This window comes from Humulus lupulus, chromosome 6 (genome assembly GCF_963169125.1).
Source record: "Humulus lupulus chromosome 6, drHumLupu1.1, whole genome shotgun sequence".
Classification (NCBI taxonomy): domain Eukaryota; kingdom Viridiplantae; phylum Streptophyta; class Magnoliopsida; order Rosales; family Cannabaceae; genus Humulus; species Humulus lupulus.
Window position 1 is genome coordinate 199311118 of NC_084798.1, and position 14982 is coordinate 199326099.

Below are 14982 nucleotides of genomic sequence, written 5' to 3' on the forward strand. Positions count from 1 at the left end.
ACAGCGATCGCGGATCTTGCCATCTTTCGCCTTGCGGGAGCTGGAGCTGGAGCTGGAGCTTGCGAAGCAAAGCTCTACAGCGATCGCGGAGTATTCTGCAAAGGACTTGTCAGGGAGTTGGGGGTGTTTTGGCGTAGCTCTATGAACGTGCCTCAACCCCCAGTCCTGTCCATCGCTGGGCTACACAGGAGATAATTTTCATGATACATAATGGCAGGCATTTCCATGGCAATTTTCACATAAGCACATAATGCACATATGACACGTAATGCAAGCATGTTCATGGCAACAAATAAACCTAAGCTTAACAATTTAAACATTTCAAACAATTTAAAATTTTCAAACACAATGCTAGCAGGGGTCATCTTAATATCTCCCCAAGGGCATCAGCTCCAGAGCGCCATCCGTTTCGCGTTCCCAGCATCCAACAACGAGGCAGAACACGAAGCCATGTTAGCTGGATTACGACTGGCCAGAGAAGTCGGAGCCCAAAAAATCGAAGTATACAGCAACTCCCTACTTGTGGTAAACCAAATATCCGGGGAATACCAGACGAAAGGCGAAAAAATGGCTGCCTACGTGTCTCTCTCCCGCGGCCTACTGCAGCATTTCAAAGGCTACCAAATCCGCCAGGTCCCCCGGGACCAGAACTCACTCGTGGACACGCTGGCCAATCTCGCAACAGACCCGGAGATTGAACAGTATGGTCTGGTGCCCATCGGGCACTTAGAAGCACCCACTACCGAGACACAGAGGGTAAATGCCATCATCGACCATTCCCATTCCTGGATAGGGCCCATCCTCAGATTTCTCACCACCGGAGAGCTCCCCACTGATAAAGCTGACGCAAGAAAGCTCCAGTATCAAGCTCCCCGATACGTGGTTATGGATGGAAAGCTTTACCGCAGGGGGTTGTCCATACCCTTCCTTAGGTGTGTTGCCGGAACCGAAGTCAGCGCCATCATCCATGAGGTTCACGGAGGCTTCTGTGGCGACCATACCTCCGGGCCGAGCCTCTCCAAAAAGATCCTTCGACAAGGATACTTCTGGCCCACCATGAAGAAGGATTGTGTGGATTATGTCAGAAGGTGTGAGCAGTGCCAGAGGTATGCCAAGGTTCCGCGAGCGCCGCCTACAGAAATTACCTTAATGACCAGCCCCTGGCCGTTCGCCGTTTGGGGCATTGACCTAGTAGGTTCCCTCCCAACTGGAAAGGGTGGAGTGAAGTATGCCATAGTCGCGGTAGACTACTTCACCAAATGGGCTGAGGCTGAACCTATGAACACGGTCACATCTAAAAAAGCACTGGACTTTGTCGTCAGGAATATAGTGTGTCGTTTTGGGCTTCCACGAAAAATTATGTCCGACAACGGGAAGCAATTTGATAGTGAACACTTCACGAACTTCTGTGCTTCGCATGGAATTATCAAAAGCTTTTTCACAGTCGCCAGACCCCAGGCTAATGGGCAAGTGGAGGCTGTAAACAAAATATTAAAGACCACGTTGAAGAAAAAACTCCAAGCCTGCAAGGCTCACTGGCCAGAAGAACTTCCGCGAGTACTTTGGGCCTATCGCACAACAGAGAGAACTTCGACGGGGCACACGCCTTATTCCATGACCTTCGGTTGCGAGGCCGTCATCCCAGTAGAAACTATGATCCCCTCTCACAGGCAGGATACCTACGACCCTACCCGGAACCACGCCCTTCTCCAGGAGTCCCTGGACATGATCGAAGAGCTCCGGGAGCAGTCGCAGGTCCAACTAAAAATGTACCAAGGCAAGATAGCCCGACACTTTAATACGAGAGTCAAGAGCCGTACATTCGAAGTTGGGGATCTTGTCCTACGGAGAGTATTTCCTGCTACGCAGGATCCGGGAGTGGGAGTCCTCGGACCCAACTGGGAAGGCCCCTACGAAGTCCAAGAAAAAGTGGGCCATGGGACGTATCAGTTAAAGAGACTCGACGGATCTAAAGTCCCACGCGCCTGGAACGTGGAGCACCTCCGCCGTTACTACCAGTAGGCCCCGGACCATCTAGTCGGAAGTCCTTGATGAAATTAGCAAAAGTGAAAAATGTGGAAATAATCCTCCCTGTTGTAAAACCCACGCCTAGCAGGCTAATGTAATGAAACACGGAGAGATTCACTCCGCTTTTACTGCACTTTTTATCCCTGTGTTCAAAGCTGCGTTTTAACAAGTGACCACGCGGTCCAGAGACGTCCGGACCCCACGCTCACTTGGGGGGGTATACATGGCTAAGGCATAGCCATACGCCCCTTGAACAAAACGTACACAGAACACCCCTTATGGCACTGCTCACACCTTCTGTAGGCGGCGCTCGCGGAACCTTGGCGTACCTCTGGCACTGCTCACACCTTCTGACATAATCCACACAATCCTTCTTCATGGTGGGCCAGAAGTATCCTTGTCGAAGGATCTTTTTGGAGAGGCTCGGCCCGGAGGTATGGTCGCCACAGAAGCCTCCGTGAACCTCATGGATGATGGCGCTGACTTCGGTTCCGGCAACACACCTAAGGAAGGGTATGGACAACCCCCTGCGGTAAAGCTTTCCATCCATAACCACGTATCGGGGAGCTTGATACTGGAGCTTTCTTGCGTCAGCTTTATCAGTGGGGAGCTCTCCGGTGGTGAGAAATCTGAGGATGGGCCCTATCCAGGAATGGGAATGGTCGATGATGGCATTTACCCTCTGTGTCTCGGTAGTGGGTGCTTCTAAGTGCCCGATGGGCACCAGACCATACTGTTCAATCTCCGGGTCTGTTGCGAGATTGGCCAGCGTGTCCGCGAGTGAGTTCTGGTCCCGGGGGACCTGGCGGATTTGGTAGCCTTTGAAATGCTGCAGTAGGCCGCGGGAGAGAGACACGTAGGCAGCCATTTTTTCGCCTTTCGTCTGGTATTCCCCGGATATTTGGTTTACCACAAGTAGGGAGTCGCTGTATACTTCGATTTTTTGGGCTCCGACTTCTCTGGCCAGTCGTAATCCAGCTAACATGGCTTCGTGTTCTGCCTCGTTGTTGGATGCTGGGAACGCGAAACGGATGGCGCTCTGGAGCTGATGCCCTTGGGGAGATATTAAGATGACCCCTGCTCCAGCTCCTTTTTCATTTGAGGCTCCGTCTACATAGACCTTCCATGTGGGAAGTTCCGGGACAGGATCTTCCGGGAGGTCGTTCATTCCCGAGCATTCCACAATAAAGTCCGCGAGAGCTTGACCCTTTATGGAAACACGTGGTTGGTAGTGGACGTCGAACTGGCTCAGTTCCATGGCCCACTTAAGCAATCTGCCAGAAGACTCGGGCTTCTGCAAGACTTGTCGGAGAGGGTGGTTGGTGAGTACTTTGATGGTGTGCGCCTGGAAATATGGCCTTAGCTTCCGCGAAGCAATTAGCAAGCAGAGGGAGAGTTTTTCGATCATTGAATACCTGGACTCGGCATCCAGTAACCTCTTGCTTACGTAATACACAGGGAGCTGGATACGGCCATCTTCCCGGACGAGAGCGGCACTCACCGCGTGCTCTGTCACAGCTAAGTATAATAACAACGCCTCTCCTTCGACAGGTTTTGACAGAATGGGAGCTCGGGTTAAATGTTCCTTGAGGTGTTGGAAGGCTGCTTCGCATTCGGGGGCCCACTCGAACTTCTTGTTTCCTCGCAACACGTTGAAGAAGGGGATACACTTGTCAGTGGCCTTGGATACAAAGCGGCTGAGAGCAGCTATCCTTCCGGTAACACTCTGGACATCCTTATGCTTCCGGGGGGAAGGCATATCTATGAACACCTTAATTTTCTCAGGGTTGGCTTCCACTCCGCGGGAGCTGACAATGAAACCGAGGAACTTCCTAGACGAGACCCCGAAAGTACATTTCTTTGGATTCAGTTTCATTCCGTACTTTCAGATCACGGCGAAAGCTTCCTCAAGGTCGTCACTGTGGTCCCCGGAGGTCTTGGACTTTACCAACATGTCGTCCACGTACACCTCCATGTTCCTCCCCAGCTGGTCCTTGAACATCCTATTTACTAGGCGTTGGTACGTCGCCCCAGCATTCTTCAAACCGAAAGGCATGACCACGTAACAGTAGACACCTTTGTCCGTGAGGAAGCTGGTGTGTTCCTGGTCCGCGACATGCATCTTGATCTGGTTGTATCTGGAGTACGCATCCATGAAGGATAAGAGTTCGTACCCGGAAGTAGCGTCTACCATCTGATCGATTCGCGGAAGAGGGAAACAATCTTTCGGGCAGGCCTTGTTTAGGTCCGTGAAGTCAATGCACATTCTCCAGGACCCATCGGGTTTCGGGACCAGAACTGGGTTGGCCAACCACACGGGATAGTGTGACTCCTGGAGAAAGCCTATGGACATCAACTCGTCCACTTCAGCTTTGACGTCTTCGGCCCTCACTGGGTCTAACGGCCTCCTCTTTTGGAAAACCGGAGTTGCAGATGGGTCTATGTTGAGTGCGTGGCACGCAACATTAGGATTAATCCCCGTCATATCAGCGTGGCACCATGCCAGGATATCCTGATTATTCTTCACAGTGGCCACGATCTTATCTCGAATGGCCGACGGCAGGTTTTTCCCCACCTGAATGACTTTGGTGGGATCTCCCGGGTTGAGGATCACCTCTTCGACTTCCTCCATCGGCTCTATCGCTTTCTCGATTCCCACTCTTGGGTCGAGTTCGTCAAAGCATGCCCCTTGAGCACCCCCAGTCTCTGGTAACTCTTCCGTCAAAGGAATGGCAGCAACCGTCTCCTGGACCGTGTAAACGGATCAGACGGAGATGTTATAACAGCTTCGTGCACTTCGTTGGTCTCCTCGGAGGGTGCCAATACGCCCATCGTCGCACGGAAACTTTAAGCACAAGTGACGTATCGAGGTTATGGCTCCACAATCTATTAGGACCGGTCGGCCTAGGATGGCATTATACGCCGTGGGGCAGTCGACCACCACGAATGTGCAGTGCTTGAAGGCACAAGCGTCGCTTTCTCCCCTGAGGGTGACTGGAAGTTGAATTTTGCCTAATGGCATGAGTGCATCCCCATTGAACCCTTGAAGCTGGATGGGGCATGGGGTCAGGTCTGTCTCGGTTAATCCGATCGCGTGGAAAGCCGCTTTGAAGAGGATGTTTACGGAGCTTCCGTTGTCGACCAAGATCCGTGAGACCTTCTTATTGGAAATTTGGGCTTCCACCACGAGGGGATCGTTGTGGGGGAAGTGCACATGTCGAGCATCGTCCTCCGTGAAGGTGATGGGAAGGTCCATCATTCGGGGACGTTGAGCAGGTGATTGAACCAAGGCGCACATCTCCCCGGTGTGTTCTAACTCCCTCAAGTACCTCTTCTGGGAGTTGCGGGTGCTTCCGGCAAGGTGCGGTCCTCCGGAAATGGTGGCTACGTGTCCGTCAATGGGTGGCGGAGCAAGGCCGGGCGGATATGGGTTGCCCGGTCCTGAAGCCAACAAGGCAATGGGTGCCGGAGCGGTTGGAGCAGGAAGCGCTGGGAACTGAGACCCGGGAGCTTGGGGGTGACCGGCTCCAGGAGCGCTTGCGGTCCCCCTCTGTCCCGGGGAATATGCAGCTCCGGGAACTACCCCCTGTCCGGGATAGATAATGGGTATCCTCACCCACTGACCGAGGTGTCCCGCTCTTGCCAAGGACTCGATCTCATCCTTCAGCTGAAGGCACTCGTTCGTGGTGTGCCCCACGTCTCCGTGGAACTCACACCTCTTATTGGAGTCTCGCGGACGCCTTCCTCCGTGAGACACTTTCGGGGGCTTCCTGTAGTTGACCATATTATAGGTCGCCCGATAGACATTCTCTCGCGAGTCTATCAAACTGGTATATTCCGCGAACTTGGGCTCATAGTCCTTCCGGGGTTTCTTTGAATGGTCTCCCCGGTTGGAGTTTCTTCCGCTTCGTTTACTCCGTGATTGGCTCAAGTTACGTTCTGGGCCTTCCGCTTGCGGTTGCGACGGTCCGGGAGCGATACTACATCCGGTTTTTACAGCTCCGTACCCAGAGAAATGGGTTTGACTTGGCGTTTGAGCAGACGCGGAAGGCCCATACACGCTTGGAGTGAACTGGGCTCCTGGAAGCGTAAGGGCTGGTGCGGGAGCTTGCGAAGCAAAGCTCGGCGCAGTCACGGAAGGCGTCGGAGCTGGGGGAACTCCAAAGGCCTGCTGGTAGGCATCCTCAAGGTTGATGATTCCCTGAGCTTTTGACATGAATTCGGACAGCGTTTCTGCCCGTCTCCTTTGCATTTCTCCCCATAGCAGGGAGTCGACAGTAAGGCCCGATTGAAGGGCGATAAGCTTCATGTCGTCGCTGACCTTGGTCTTTGCAGCAGCTTCCATCATTCTCTGAATGAAAGCTTTGAGGTTCTCATGGGGTAGCTGCTTGATGTTGGTTAAGGAACCAACCTCCATGTCGTGGTCTCGGGCAGCAATGAACTGCCTCCTGAATGCAGACTGTAGCTCCTTCCAACTGTGGATGGATCCGGGAGCTAACCGTTTCCACCAGTCCTCCGCGGACTTGGTAAGGGTGAGTGAGCAGCACATGCATTTGGCGTCCTCATTGACGCGCGCCACTTGCATCATTTTGTTGTATTTAGCTAGATGGGTGCGCGGGTCTGTCCTCCCCTCATATAAATCTATGTGAGGCATCTTGAAGTTATCTGGGAGGGACGTTTCCGCGATCCTCCGAATACATGGTTCCGGGTCTTCCTCCTCAGAGTCTGACAAGGCCCCACTTTGCTTCCGGACCAGCTTGGTCAAGGCAGCAATCTGTTCCTCGAGCCTCTTTGTATCACTCTCCGGGAGGTCACGTCCCCGGAGCTTGTCATTAATATGATTTCGGAGGTCAGCTTCGCGAGGCCGGGCCTTTTCTCCTTTGGCCTTTTCATACTTGGCCTCCAACTTTCTTCTTAGATCCACCGTGGACCAGCTATCTTCGGAGTGCGAGTTCGCAGCCCGACCGTCCTGGTTGACGGAATCACTGGGGCGGTTTTTCCTTCCCCTAGGCCTGGGTGCCTTAGCACCGGGCCCTTTAGGCACAGAGTGCCCCCTTGGGGCTGAAGGACGTCTGGGCTTAGGAGCGCCAGAGACCTTCTGCGCGCGGGGGGGTGGGGGGGGCAGTCAGCCTGGTGATTCACTCCTTTAGGAGGTGCAGGGGCGTCAGCGCGCACAGGCTCTCCAACTTTTTCTTTGCCCTTGTTAGGGGCGGCTTTGGATGGTCCAGCAGCGGCTGGATCCGGCATGGGGGCATCAGCACCACCTAGAACAGAGGCATCCTCGTCCGAGTCGCCTAGATCTCCGAACTTACTTTGGAGGCGCTCCATCATGCGTTACATTTTTTCGGAGACGCGCTCCTGCTCATCAAGCTTGGCCTTAGTGGCCACCAGTTCTTCGGCTACTTGGACCAGTTCTGGGTCCTTCTCATAGTAGCAGCCGTCTTTGTAGTAACCGTCTTGGACATACTCCTCTTCGTCTTCTAAGTATGTCGTATCTTCAGTACTGACCCGATCCTGGCGTGACGTCGGGTCTTCACCTTAGTAGTCCAAGGGTTCGTTTTGTACCGCATCTTCCATCACGGTATCGGGGTTGACCGTAGCATTTTTGTCAACAGCGGATTTTCTCGTAGTCACCATCTTTTAGCACGGAGCGAATACAAAAAATGCATACAGAAAAAGAGCTGACTAATAACTTCCTACAGCTCTCATTGAAAGCACCAAAATGTTTACCGAGTTTTTCGGAAACGAATACAAACAGAATAATAAAAAGATGAGAACTGTAGAAGTGCTGAAATGTAACTAAACAAATAGTGTTTTTACGTGGTTCAGGCGTTAACAAGCCCTAGTCCACGAGTCGATGTTATTATACTTGGAAAAGGTTACAGTAAGATGGCTGGTTTACAAGAACTTCACACACTCACAGTGTTTCTCTCGGGTTCTCTTGAAGAAGATGAAGCTAGAGAGATTTTAGTAGAGTTCTTGCTATGTGATTTGTTGGCCGTCCCTCTTCTTGTAAAATGAAGGGGTCTTTATGGCTAGGGTTTTGGATTAGGGTTTTTCTCTACGTACATGAGTCTTAATTACACCAGCCATAAATAGGGGATACAATTACTGTAGTAGCATGGCTACAAGACTCTATGTGGGTATATTTACGTGAAAGTATGGGGAACACACAAAGTCAGCCGTCTTTTCCAAGTTGTCAGCGGAACAGTAGGCGAAAAGGTACCCTTAGGCGTGCTGGGATGTGTGTGGCTTTGACCTGACGGGCGTGTCAGGCGGGATCCTGTGTCAGGTGGATATCATTCCAAATACGCCTCCTCCATGACTCGACCGCTTGGTTTTGTTCCGTGCGAGGCACGAAACTGTTTCCGCGGAGACCACTCGAAGAGCTTCTCCTGGAAGGGGCTTCCCCGAAGGATACCCCTTCGGGAGTCCGGGATAGTTGACGAGTTTTCCGTGTCGTGTTTGCTTGGAAGAGTAATCCGGACACTAAACGGGAGAGGCGAAGCCTTTCTGTCCATCCGCGAGCTCTGGTCACCTACCGTGAAAGACATTGGTAATTCATCTTCCCCGAGGATGTCGATCTAACTGCTATCCGGAAATCTGGATAACAGTGATAAACGGCCTAAGAGTGCCGGAATCAATATTTGCGCACAGGGCGCGACTCAGCCGCTAGTAGCTGAGGATAGCTTGATATTCACTGAGCTCGGTTTAAGCGGCCTAGAGTCAGTGGGATAAATAGGGGTGCGACCTAAGGGCGTCAACCCAGGTTATTATATGTTAATTGGTTGTTAATGCTAATTGATAAGCTTGGTATGCTGAATGCCTGATTATATGGATGTTTTGGACTGTTGAGTATATGATTACACTGTATAAATTACCTCATTGTTTGATTGATGATTATGCTCTGTTACTGTGTTTCCTTGCTGGGCCTTGGCTCACGGGGTGCTACGTGGTGCAGGTAAAGGCAAGGGTAAAGTGGACCAGTCCTAAGTGGGAGAGCTTTGAGGTTGAATGTACATAGTCAGGCGATCGGTCGCCACGACCGAGGAGTTGTACAAGATGGGAAAAGCCTAAATGTCTGTTTTGCCCTTAGAGTGGCTAGTAGCTGTACTTTTATCTTGAAATTTTGTAAACTATCTTTTAACGTTATTACTTTTGGGATCCCATGTAAAAGAATGTTTGATTATATGAAATGTAGCTTTTGTAACCAAAATCTTTTAACCCTAGTTCAACTATAGTTTCAATAACACATTTCTAACTAAATGACTTGATTTGCAAGTCTTACACCTTTATAAACACACAGTGTAACAGTCTTGGCTATCCAATGCGTTACAAAAATTCTGAGTCGAATTCCTATGAGGAAGTTGTGAATAGCAAAGATGGCAAGAAATTGTTGAAAGCTATAGATGAAGAAATAAATTCCCTGAAGAAAAACAATACCTGGAAAGTTGTGACAAGACCACCTGGACAAAAGTTTATAGGGTGCAAATGGATTTTCAAAATAAAGGAAGGAATGCTAGGTGAGAAAATAAGGTATAAGGCCATACTTGTGGCTAAAGGATTCAATCAAAGAGAGGGTATAGATTTCAATGACATTTTCTCCCCAGTTTTCAAACATACCTCAATTAGAATCATGATGGCCAAGGTTGCACAATTTGACTTAGAAATGGATCAAATGGATGTTAAGACAACCTTTCTCCATGGAAGACTTGAAGAAAAAATCTACATGGAGGAACCAGATGGATGCAAGAGTCACAATTCAAATCAGGTATGTCTATTACAAAAATCACTTTATGGGCTAAAGCAAGCTCCGAGACAGTGGAATATGAGGTTTCATGAGTTTATGACTGACATAGGTTTCACAAGAAGTGATTATGACCGTTGTGTGTATTATAATGATGAACCAATTTGGTTATTATTATATGTGGATGATATACTCATCATAGGGAAGAAAAGGCAAGCAATAGACAAATTAAAGATGCAACTAAGCTCAAAATTTGAGATGAAAAATCTCGGGGAGGCAAAGAGATTACTTGGGATAGACATTAAGAGGGAAAGACCAGAAAGGATATCACTTTCCCAAAGAGATTACATACAGAAAGTAATTGATAAATTCTGTATGAGTGAAGCTAAACCAGTCACCACACCTTTGGCTTAACATTTCAAGTTGTCTCAGACTCAAGCACCTAAAACAGAAGAATAGAAGAACTACATGGATACAGTGTCTTATGCATCTTGTGTTGGGAGTCTAATGTACTGTATGGTATGTACAAGGCCTGATTTGGCCTATGCCTTCATCATGGTAAGCAGATTTATATCTGACCCAGGGAAAGAACACTGGTCTGCAATAAAGTGGATACTAAGGTATCTAAAGGGTACAATAGATATGGGACTTGTTTACAACAACAAAATGGGAAATGAGACTGAAGTAAATGGCTATGTTGACTTCGACTATGTAGGAAGCATAAACACTAGGAGATCAATAACAGGTTATGCATTTACTGTCCAAGGTGGATGTGTTAGCTGGAAATCCAATCTTCAAATGGTGGTTGCTCTGTCATCAACAGAGGCAAAATTTATGGCTGCCACATAAGCCATAAAAGAAGCAATCTGGCTCAAAGGATTCACCAAGGAGTTGGGTTTCAAATAAGACGATATTACTGTACACTGTGACAACCAAAGTGCTTTGCACTTAAAGAGAAACCCAATGTTTCATTAAAGATCAAAACATATAGATATCAAACTACATTTCATTAGATATGTTATTGCAAGGAAGGAAGTATGTGTCAAAAAGATTGGAACAAAGGAAAACCCAGCAGACATGATGACCAAATATGTAAGTTAGGCCAAGTTTAGACTTTGTCTAAACTTGCTAAACATTCTCAGCTACTGATCAGTAGGCAAGACCAGTTCAGTCCCAGTTCATATGGCCTAAACCTCATTCAATGACCAAGGTGAATGATTGTTATGATTGGTCACTAAATGAGGTTTACACTTAAAGCTAACAGAATAAACTAACTATATGTTATGACAGTTAGTGTCGTGTACCCTTTGTGTAAAGCTATATATAACTAGTTCTTTTTGTAATCTAGGTGCCAGTTTTGAGTGAGAATCATTTTGAGTGTATTAGTAAGCAAAAGAAAGAGTCAGAAGGAGGGTTGTACTGGCATGGTGTGTGTCTGATCACCAAAGCCACAAGTGAGATCAACTGTAACTAGAAGCATGGCTTCTCTGAGTGTGAGTCCGAGTACTCTTCTCCAAATTGATTGTAATCCTCTTCAGTTAGCTTAATAAAGATTCTAAGCCATTGGGGCTGTTCTGGCCGAGGAGTAGGCAGGTGATGTGATTCATCATTTAGTTCGAACCTCGTAATCTTTGGTGTCCTATTTTATTTTATTTGATTTCAATTGTTTAATCCAGTTCATCAATTAGTATTTTAACTTGTCATCTAATCATTGCATTGTCTTGTTTTAATCCTGTTCTTGATCGAGGTATCATTCACAACAGTAATTAAATCAATTATTGCCCTCCAGGCACGCTAATCAAGGCCTTAAGCCTTATTAGCAAATTTGGGACGCTACAAATGGTGTGTCTTACAAGTGAACAATAGGCTCATATTTATATAAATTGAGACACTCTTTGAATTTCAAATTCCACCAACTCCCATGGTTGTTATTGTAGGAACTTGGAATTTAAGTCTAGATGTACACTCCCTATTATTTTCCAAAAACATAAAAGAAACATAGAATAACATGGTATATATATGAACATTAGATTCATAAATTAAAACAAACACAAAGATGTAGAAACTTATGAATACGTAGCAGAACAATGACTCCTTCCTTTAGATTCTCTAACCTTTGATTCTTAGTGGAAGCAAGGTATTACCAAGAATCTAAACCGCATAGATTGTGCAAAAGTCTTCCAAGAATATCTCTAAATCAAGTCTAACAAAGGGTGGGCAAGTTCTCAACACATGAGATAGAATTAGAGATGGAAGAACAAGAGAACGAGCGACCAAGAAATGATTAGACTGTATAGATTTTCACTTACCCAATGAATCAATTGAAACTCTCCTACTAAAAGCCCAAGACATCACATTCCTTATATAGGCAAATTAATCGACTTTATTTAAATTCATTAAAATAACAAAAAAAAAATCAAAGCCTTGAGCTCCCACAAATGGACTTGGGCCTAATCTCTTTGTTTTGGATTTAAATCCAAATTGGGCCTGAATTCAAAATCTTTTTATTAATTAAATAAATAATTAAATCACTATTCAAATTAACTAATTAAAATTTGAAACTTGATTTAATATTATTTATTTATATTGACACCAATTTATCAATATTAATAAATTTTCCCAAATATTCTCTTTTATTCCCAAATTCTTTTTACATGTAAATATCACTAAATTAACCTAGTTAATTTGATATTTCTAATTCATAATGAAATCAATTTTTTCGGACTATTAAACTCTATTTGATAAGAGACGACATGGGGACCATGGATCCATGAACCCAAGCTACAATAAATTTTCATGAGTTTATTTATTAAATAAATTATCTCACATTTTATTAATTCTTCATGACTCCACTATAAATTCAGAATTGAACTCTTGAATTCATAGAACGTCTTTTCCAAACCACAAATACTTTATCCATTGTTATAATCATTATAGTCAGTCAATCCTTTGTTAATGACTTACTAACGAGCTGGGTACAAATTATACCATTTTACTACTCATTTGTATTTTATCCTTAACTCCCACTAAGTCCCTTGTAAATTATAAATCTGTGAACTTAATCACATATATGAGCGCTCAATCATTTACCCTTTTAGTCTAAGCTATTTAGGAAGTCATATTTTCACCTCTCATACAAAAGCTATAGATTTCATATCTATGTTTAATACTCTCACTCAATTACACTACTAAACCTCCGAGATGTAAGTATGAACTAGATCATAGGTTAAGCTGGTAACGAGCAAGTCAAATATAATTAGCAGAATATTTTCACTAAGAATTAAGATCAACTTGACCTATGGTCAATGTTGTGACATTGATTAGATTCGATAACAACGATACTTATTTATTTATCAATAATCAATATCGTTCCTTGTAACGACCCAAAATCACTAATAAGGCTTAAGGGCCTTGATTAGTGTGCAGGGAGGGCACGATTGGTTTATGTGTGAATTAAGTAGTTAAATGCATGATTCTGTGATAAGCATGCTTGTATGGTTATATGAATGTGTATGTGAAATGCATGTCTACGAGTATTAGTATGCATGTAAGCCCCGTTTAGCTTAAAGGGGTATATTTGTAAATTTAGCCCATTGAGGGCGTAAATGTAATTATATGTTATAATTGTGAGGACCACATTATTATGTGGGTAAATCTGCAGCATGTGACTTGAGGCGATCCTAGGGAGCTAGTTAGTGGGAAAGTCACAATGGGACCTAATACTTGACTTGGGGAAAGTCAAGGGGTATTTCGGGTATTAGATGATTATTTGGGTTATTGAGTTATGGAAATAAATAATTGGAGATATATTTGAGGTTAGGAAGCTTAGGTGGGAATACTGGGGAATTTTACCATTTTGCCCTCGAGGACGTTTCCGGTACCCCGAGCCTTGGAATTGACTTAATTGCTTAAGGATAGACTAAGTAAAATTTAGAAAATGGTAGAACAAAAGCCAAACCAACCCTTCCCTCTCTCTCTCTTTCTCTCTCAAGGAAAACTACAAAAAATTAAGGGAACTTGGTTGGAACTCAGAGAATTGGAGCTGTGATTTTGGAGATTAGCTCAAGGATTATCTAAGGATTCAATCAAGAGTTAAGGTAAGCCATACGTTTTATGCATGGTGGTTAAATTCTGTGATTATGGCTGAGTTTTAAAGTGTGTATGGGGTTTGGCTTAAAAGGTTGAATTTAGGCAGAAAGCTTGGGAGTTAGCTTAGTGAGTGTTTGGAGGATTGATTCTTTAGTGAAGGTAAGCTCTAATTTATGATATAGTGTTTGAATTCTGGGTTTTTCTGACTGGTTTTGGTGTTCTTGAGTATGTGGGTTTCAGAAATTAAAATGGTGTTTTGATGAGTTTTTAGATTAGGTTTCTGCTGGCTTATGCTTCTGAAATCATGCAAGAATGTTTGTGATAATTGGAGTATATTATTGGGATGGTTATGAGTGGTTTTGAGTGAGGTTTGAGAATTAAAAATGGTGGTTTTTTTGGGTTTGAAGGGGTCGGCCTGCGACATAGTTCTTGGTGTGTCGCGGCCCTCTGAAGCTGATGAGTGCTGGAGATGGAGGGCGGGCCGCAGCGTGGGGTATGTAGGGTCGCGGTCCGTGTCAGTTTCTAGGCGAGGCTGAGCCTCTGGTTGGGGCCATGCCACGGAATAGGGAGCTTGAGTCACGTCCCTTAAGGACATTTGTGTTTTTGGGTTTTTTTAAGCATGGGAACCTAACCTAGGGTGCTCGGGATCGATCCCACTACCGTGTTTGGTGGGATTCGATGTCCCGAAGGCTAGAACTTTACCTGAAAACCTTTTTACAATTATTAATGGTATCCCTTATCTTGGTTGTGACTAGGTACTAAGCTAGGACTCGGGAAACAGATCGTGCTCAAGAGGCATCTCTCATAATCAGTACATTTAGACATTAAAGGTAAGAAAACTACACCCGGTTGTGAATTTATTGTTAGAAAAATATGTATTTTGCCTCAATGGAAATAATAATAAATTACAACTCTATAAAATATATTACAAATAAATAATGATTAATTAAAAAGAGTTACAACTCTATAACTGAAAATTACAAATAAACAAAGAAAATGAAGAAGATGATGAAGAATAAGAGAATAGTAAAATACAACTCTAAGCAAAAGGTTACAAATAAAGTAAAGTGTTTGAAACAAAAGAAAAGAAAAGATTACAACTCTTGAACAAGAAATAC